This window comes from Leptinotarsa decemlineata, unplaced genomic scaffold (assembly GCF_025532065.1).
Source record: "Leptinotarsa decemlineata unplaced genomic scaffold, Ldec_3_MD MMD2_P_RNA_scaffold_6, whole genome shotgun sequence".
Classification (NCBI taxonomy): domain Eukaryota; kingdom Metazoa; phylum Arthropoda; class Insecta; order Coleoptera; family Chrysomelidae; genus Leptinotarsa; species Leptinotarsa decemlineata.
This window is the reverse complement of record NW_027412533.1, coordinates 458230-466077: the sequence shown is the minus strand read 5'-3', so window position 1 is coordinate 466077 and position 7848 is coordinate 458230. Positions and strand designations below refer to the sequence as shown.

At 35.0% G+C, this 7848-nt stretch overlaps 1 long non-coding RNA gene across 2 annotated transcripts; it reads right to left on the bottom strand.

Annotated features, from left to right (window-relative positions):
- Positions 1 to 552: 552 nt before the first annotated feature.
- LOC141480052 (uncharacterized) lies at positions 553 to 2539 on the bottom strand. Of its 2 annotated transcripts, XR_012464132.1 has the most exons (3): positions 1938 to 2366; positions 1668 to 1858; positions 553 to 902 (listed from the first exon to the last, which is right to left on the bottom strand). It is a non-coding gene; the product is annotated as an uncharacterized lncRNA (long non-coding RNA). The 2 variants fall into 2 exon arrangements; XR_012464131.1 differs by lacking the exon at positions 553 to 902 and having other exon boundaries at positions 1743 to 1858; positions 1938 to 2539.
- Positions 2540 to 7848: the final 5309 nt, after the last annotated feature.

Here is a 7848-nt window from a genome sequence, read left to right as displayed (position 1 = left end):
TGTATGTAATGGATTGCATCCTTCGGTTTTTTGGGAAATTCTCACAATTTCTGTATGGAGATGGAGAAGTGAATATATAACCTTACCAATCGATGACAAGGGTACAAGTCACCTGTCAACTTAACCCGAGACAGGTGGGTATTTGTGACTAGTCTCAGTGAAGACGGGGGGGTTCTTGGATGATATTTCAAGATTTAGATTTCAAAAAAATAAATAAATGGGCGCCAGGTAAATTGCCTCACAAACACCCTATATGTGTCAATACCACTAACTTACCAAATGATATGAAACAACAGGTACCGGTTTAAAAATTTATTCCAAACTTGAAACCACTTGTATCTATATGAGGTACAAGTCTAAGCAATCCAGCAAGTAGATTATACACTTTAGACCAGACAAACAAATCATATATTTATATATAGTTCAAAGGATATCGTAGATCAATAATTATTTTTCGGGATTGTAAAAGATTATTCTACAAATAGACAAGACATATATACATATAAGCACCAAACAGTAGGTACCACGGTTAGAAACGATCGGTAAAAGTTATAATGCGTCGCGAGAGCTCAAGCGTATGCGCAATTCAAAAATCATAATAAAAACATTTAATTTCCGCCTTACAATAAAAAAAACGAAAGCACTAAAATAAATCAACAGAAAGAAGCAATAACTTGCGTGAATTCCCACGGTGATTGTAGATGAGCAAAATGTTCTTGAATTGTAAGTGGACTAATGATGATATCGAAGTCTCCGAGTAGCTTCTTTCCTTTTGTGCTGATGACCATGAACCGTTCCGTATGAAGGTGAGATTAACTCTTCGATAACCTCGTATATGGATTGATCTTCGATGACCAAAACGTCGAAAACTCTGGATTGAAGTTCCGTACAAAAAAAAAACCCTAGGAAAATAATCATCTGTCAAGAACAAAACTTGGACGATATTCCGATATTCTTTATTATGTAATCCCCGTATGGATAGCTATGGGTAGCACATGAATGAACTAATTTCAGCTATCTTCATTGTAAAATATGTACAACAAAATCATCAACAGTTTAATTTAAGGTGGGACAACCCGTATGTACCATCCTATTATAGAAGGACAAAAAAACTATGAGACGATTAGCACAATTAAAAAAAATAAAAGTTTCTATCCTTTCTAAACGTTTTTTTTAAAGCTAATTCACCCTGTATTTACATGACTGTTTTATTTTTTATTTCCTCTCAGAACGTGGCACCAATACTTGATAAACTATTTGAAAAAGAAACCACCTATATCATTCTCCTTGATTTTCAGTATCACGTTCAGTTTTCCTTGCTTCCTAATTAGAAGAATTAAAAAAATATCTACAATATTAGAATAAAAAAATTATCCATGAGAACATTCCAGAGATCCAAGAAATTATAGAGCCAACTCGTTTGAATTAATTTCTTTCGAATCGAAATTCAGTATTTCGACTGGAAGTAAAAAGAAACATAAAAATACGCCACAAAAACATTACGTGACATTTGCTATATTTTGTTTCTGAAAAATCAAATCTCATGACGGACTTTTATAGTGTCTCCACACTGATGTTATTTAGAAGTCATTGATAATAGCCAAAAAAAATTATATCATTAAATCAGCACAACAACGAAATGGTTTATTTTTCGTAGTTCAACGTACCTTCTGAGTTGGAAGGGTTTTTTTTTCTCTCCTCTGCAACACGGTTGGCGACAGGAATCGTAGGTTTGACACAAATTTTGCCTTTTTGCTTTCCTTCGATCTCCCAAAAAAACACTGAACAACTACTTTTTCTCTAATTTGGAATCGTTCCAGCAAAAATTCGATGGAATTTCAAGAATGAATTCCGAACTCTACGAGAAATAAATTATATGAAATCCCATTTCCTGGTGAATAAGTGAACATAATGAAATAAAAGAAATGCCGACTCACATGAAAATTTTCTAATCCTCAATAAGAGAGTGGAATGCCACAACCAACAATATCATAAGTTCAATATAGGGCATAATTTCCACTAATCTCGGGCCAAGGAATATAATCCTCCAACGGAGTTGTTATCACAAACTCTTTATTCCACGAGCCCTTTAAAATTTTCTTCAATGGCTGCCAGCTACGATCTTCGAGAACAAGGAATTTTGACCTCGACCGGGAGAAGGAATTGCGTTCTTGCCTATTTTGAAAAAGTCTAGTGATAAGCGCGCATGCCCCTCTGACACTTAAGTAGCCCGTTGGCCAATCCGAGATCGAAAATCGAAAATTCATCAATTCAAATAATTACCATAGTCCAGGTAAATTAGTCCAAAAGAAAACATTCGATACCATGTTCAATATAAATTAGGAAATGTTTTTAACAAATCAGGGTATCATATATCCTCAATTATTATAGGTTAGCGGGAAAATAAGATTCTTCATACTAAGAATTGGTTTCTTCGAATACTTACTGGGTGAGATGGTATGGTCGAATTGATAATTGAAACGTGATTTTCTCAAAGTTTCAAGGAGAAAACATTTACCGTACATTTAACCCGTTACAAATAGCCAAAACCTTTCCTCTCCTATAAATATACTCCTTTCAATTCAAACAAGATTCTTTTGGCTGGAATTTGATCAAATAACCGAATGAATGTCATTACGATCTTATCGACGACATGAGTAGATCAAACTCATTCGGTGACATAAAGACATAATTATATGAATTAAATTTATGTTATTCATTGGTACTGGAGAGCTGATAAAGCGAAACATCGGAAGTCTAACAGTGAAGATGACAGTGTTCCATGTAGGTGAAATTTTACTTCTTTCATTTACTAGACTGTGTAGGAATCCTGTGAATCATATCAGATTCGACTCCATAACGAATGTGTGGAATACAAACTGAATAGAGGAAATTGTTTTTTGTATAATTCAGTATTCATATAAAAGTATCAGTGTCGAAAGTATTTTTCTTTCGTGTAATTTAATGTTTATGTGAAAGTACATATTTCGAGAAGGATTTTTCTTAAAGTTTGTGTCTGAAAGTTACTTATTTGTCTTCTTTTAGAAATGCGTTTTCAATTGATTGCTTTCTTTCCTCGTGTGGAAGACTCTCACATTTTTTGTAACAAGATGTACAAAGCTTTGAAAGAAGTTTACCCAATTCGAAGAGAAGGGAATAAAAGTTATAGAACCTTAACCTACTTAGGCCAACCCACTACAAATATTTCGGATTTTCTGCACAGCAAAGGTGTAACTACTGTTAAAATTTTTATAGCAAATTTTTAATTTCTCTCTAAAAATGTCCGTATAAGTAAAAATGTATCAGGAAAGTTAAACTTCATGATGAGTTTGTTATGTATACATGAATTGATGACAATTAACCGAACTTGTTTTTTAAAATAAAGGGGATATCTGTCAAAAATAAGCAAAAGGTTAACTTCATCCTAGTTGCCTGAAATTTGGTATATGGATATAAAATTGCCGTAGACACAACTTTTTCAAGTAACTTTTTGCTAAATTCGATCTAGAAATCCACTTTTTCAATTTTTTTCAAAAAAACAGTTGAATTTGACAAATACTGAACGTCAGTGGGTCGCAGTTGGCCGCATCATTTCAATTTAAATTTAAAGCACAAACAAGTGCCGAAGTTAAACTTCATTGAAACTTTTCGAAAAAAAAGTTTTCCATATGGTGCGCACTTTAATGGTGACACTGTATAAGTCAAACTGGAAGAACGTTCAAAGACCGCATAAAGAAACACAAATATAGTTTTCGGAATGGAAAAATAAATTCCACACATGCCAGTCATTTAATCTCGGAGGGACATGAGTTCAACCATGAATACAAACCCCTCCATTTCCAGAAGAAAGGTTTGAAACTTAACCTGTTGGAGAGTATGGAAATAAACAAATTCAAAAACTCTCAACATCTCATGAACGATCAAACTGAAATGAATAATTCGCCATTATTGATTCTGTTCATTCACAGGTAAAAATAGTTAGGTATATTTACAGGTATACTTTTAGGTATACCTGACCTTTTCAGGTAGATTCATTATTCAGGTAGACGAATAGGTACTAGGTTATAGTATGATATGGTGTAATTTAGAAGTAACTCTCAGTTTATGCTTGAAGATTCTATTGTATAGCGAAACACGTGTCGCGGTTTTTGTAAAACCTTCATAGTGAAAATCATACAATAAACTGTATTGATTAGTTTTTTTTACCAATTTTTTTTTGTGAAGATCCAGGAGAAGTTCGGCTAGCTTTTTCATCAACGAATCTCGGAAGTGTCCAACAGTCCCGATTAAAAATCGACAAATTTGTACATAATATGGATCTGATGATGTTGAATATACTAAAAACATGATGATAGAGACTTTTTCTGGAAGAGAGATGTTACCCTTGACGAAGGCTTTCACATCCTCCCGACTACTGTATGATTCAGGTTTCCGCCACCAGAAGACCGACTGGGGCGCAGGAGCCAAATTCGCGCATTGATTCTGTGGACGTCGTCTCCACCAAGTTTTCGCTATTTCAGTCTCGGACAGTATGTTGTGAGACACTACCGGAAGCGGTTTCATATCGGCTGCATCCTCTATGTTCACAAAAATTTATTCTAAGTCAGAATTTGCTATATCGTTCGTGAAGATGGTTTTTCTGAGCTAAACTTGGTGGTGTCACGGACATATGTTCATTCATGAACTGACTGACAGTCAGCTGCAGGTGACTGTGTGTGATTATATTGTTGATTAGGTGACTAGTACTCAGGCAACCTTCGGAGGGATTCATCTCTTTCAACTAAGTCACCGTGGCTGGTGAGTTGATCGAGCTTTTGTCCCTTTCATTTCGAAATATATCATGGAGATATTGGCCTTGTTTTAAATGTTTACGTTGGTTTTACAACGTTGTTTTTGTTGTACCTTAAAACTAAAATAAAAAATACCAATAATCATGCAACCAACAATGTTTTGAAGTGCTTTCAGTAGAAATATAAACTATTTGATGGATGAATGGCTTTGAACGAGTAATTGTGATGCCTTGTGTTCTCAGAAATATATGTCGAATTGATAATTTGGCTAGAAATTGTGAACACAGCAGAATGCAGAGTTTTCTCAAAAATACCTTTAAATATTCATTCTGGTTTTAAGGATCACTTCAAATCAGTGGATATAGTAACAATTTTGTGTATAGTTTATTCAAAAAAGCAAAGAAAATTGAAAACAATGTGAGAGACTCGAAAAATATATTCTAAAGGCATGCATTATTGTATATCAATAAGAAAACTTAAAACAATGGAAAAAATGAAATTGTGATAGCATAATGTTTGATATAAAATCACTCACTGCAATAGACATCAATATCAGACATTTAAATTGAATTTTCTTGAATCTATATAAGCGGTAAGTTTGTTGTTATATTTTTAGATAGCATTTACAATTAAAATCCATATTAAAGGAACTCAATTCCAATGGAAATTCAATGATATTGAGAAGCCATATTATATACCAGACGATCCTGTTTTGAAGGTCACATACACAAAATTTCGGAAAAATGGAAGTTCTGAGTATGTCAATAACTATAGATGATTTACGAAAAATGAATGATCATTTGGTCAACAATAACAAACCGCAACAATATACATACCAAATATGTACCTTAGTTTTTGCTTCCAAATAGTTTAATAACAATAATTTTTAATCCTGTCGAGTAACAATCTGCTGTAAATTTGGTATATGTCGAAAAAAATAACCTTCTGTATGAAAATTAAAAATGAAATCGATTTAATAAAAAGAATTGGAAAACCATAAAAGCTGTCTATTCTCAAATTTATAATTATTATTGTTTCTCCAGTTCAAATGTCAAATATTTTGGATTGAGGAAAGAACATTTCGCAGATAAGGTTGATTTCAGGGAAAAACCCATTTATTCTTCTACTTCTACAACATTACACAAATACTGTAGAAAACTTTCAAAAAGTAAACAACTTTAATGTGAATTATCTAATAAGATGTTGCTGTCATGCTCAGGAAATGTTTTCAGAACCCAACTGAAAGAAAGAGCCTATCCAAAACGAACAACAAGACATATATTTTGCACCTGGATAAATAATTCCTATTCAAAATTAATATTTTAGAATATGAACTGAATGAAAAATATAATTCTACAATTCGATGTTCATATCTTTGAAAGTAGTTGTTTTGGATGGACTTTTTCTTCCAATTTGAATCTGTGAGAAATTTCTGTACATGATCTATTCACACATCCCTTTGAAGAGTCGATATTGAAGTGGATTTTCTTGCTTTCTTAGGAAGTTTCGCACATTTTTTGTAAAATAATAATAATAATAATATCGTCTTTATTATCTTCTAATACATTTAAAGCAAATCAATCAGGAACAGTTCATTTATTATATGAAGATAAAAGGCGAAGTTCAATTTACATGTTGACAGGTTATCATTCAATTGCTCTTCCACTTAACCTGAATGAAGGAGTAAAGACAAGCTGACAAGTTTTTTCATCAAATATTCTAACTTGTGAAGTATAACAATGAAAATAATGAAGACCGGATCGAGGAGAGATACATACATATAAAACATAAATATTTCGAAATGAAATTTAGAAACATTCACCTCTCCCAACGTACACACACGCTAGTTTCTGGTGAATGCCTGCCAGAAAATAACTATTTCCGTGGCTAATATGACGCCAGACATTGAAATATATCCGAGAGACATTTATGCAAAATACCTCAGAGTCTTGCAGATGTTAACCGTTCAACCAGTGCTGTAATCAATCGAGTAGATCATCTCGTCAGTGCAGGAAAAATCCGAACCAAACAGCAGCCTACCTGGTAATTTCAACGCGGATATATTGCATGTATGGAAAGCTTAGTCCTGCTGCTGGGTAAACGAGAAACATCTGCAAGACTAACCTCTGTGAGGTATCTTATATAAATATGTATCGGATATAATTCAATTCATCAGAAGATAGGTATAGGTTCCGGTAGAGTTGGAAGAGGTTAGGTTCAGTTAGGTTAGGTCCAAAGTGAGTGGGTCTATTAGACCCTCCACTGCTACCCGCAAGGGTTTATGTTGGCTCACACCTATTCACACTCGACCAAATAAACCCAGCTTCTCGACGGGCCGATTAGTTTGTAAGATGAATGGTCTTTCAGGTCAGATGGTAAGACTACCGTTATGCCGAACTCTAAAAACCTGATTCGGTCCCCAGCGGGGCAGGCACAAAGTATATGCTCTGCTGTTTCATCGATAATGAGGTAGTCGGATAGTCAAGGTGCAAGATTCTCACCTTGATACCTGCGACAACCTTCCCATATGAGGGTTTTCGCACGTCAGCTACACCGGACGATTCCTTAGATTCAACCGAGCAGGGCTTTTTCGCATCTGGTTTTGGTGGATCATCACTTGAGCGTAAACGTTTGCTTACCTGCTCATGGGGGTTTGTTTCTCCACCTGAGGCAGATTCTGCGTACGCCGCTCAAGAATTTGGTGCAAGGCGGTTTCGTAACGTACTCCGCTCTTGAGGAGACGACTCAGTCGTTTCCTGGCTTCACCACCGAACCTTTTTTTAGGTTCAGTGATTGGATCAGGAGTTGAAGAGTTGGGAAGCTCTCGCTCCTGATGTAAATTTACAGGGAGGTCTTTTGGAGTCGTAAGCTCGAAATCCATCTCGTCTGTAGACTCGCTCCTGATCTAAATTTACAGGGAGGTCTGTTGGAGTCGTAAGCTCGACATCCATCTCCTCTGTAGACTCGCTCCTGATCTAAATTTACAGGGAGGTCTGTTGGAGTCGTAAGCTTGACATCCATCTCCTCTGTAGACTCGCTCCTGATCTAAATTTACAGG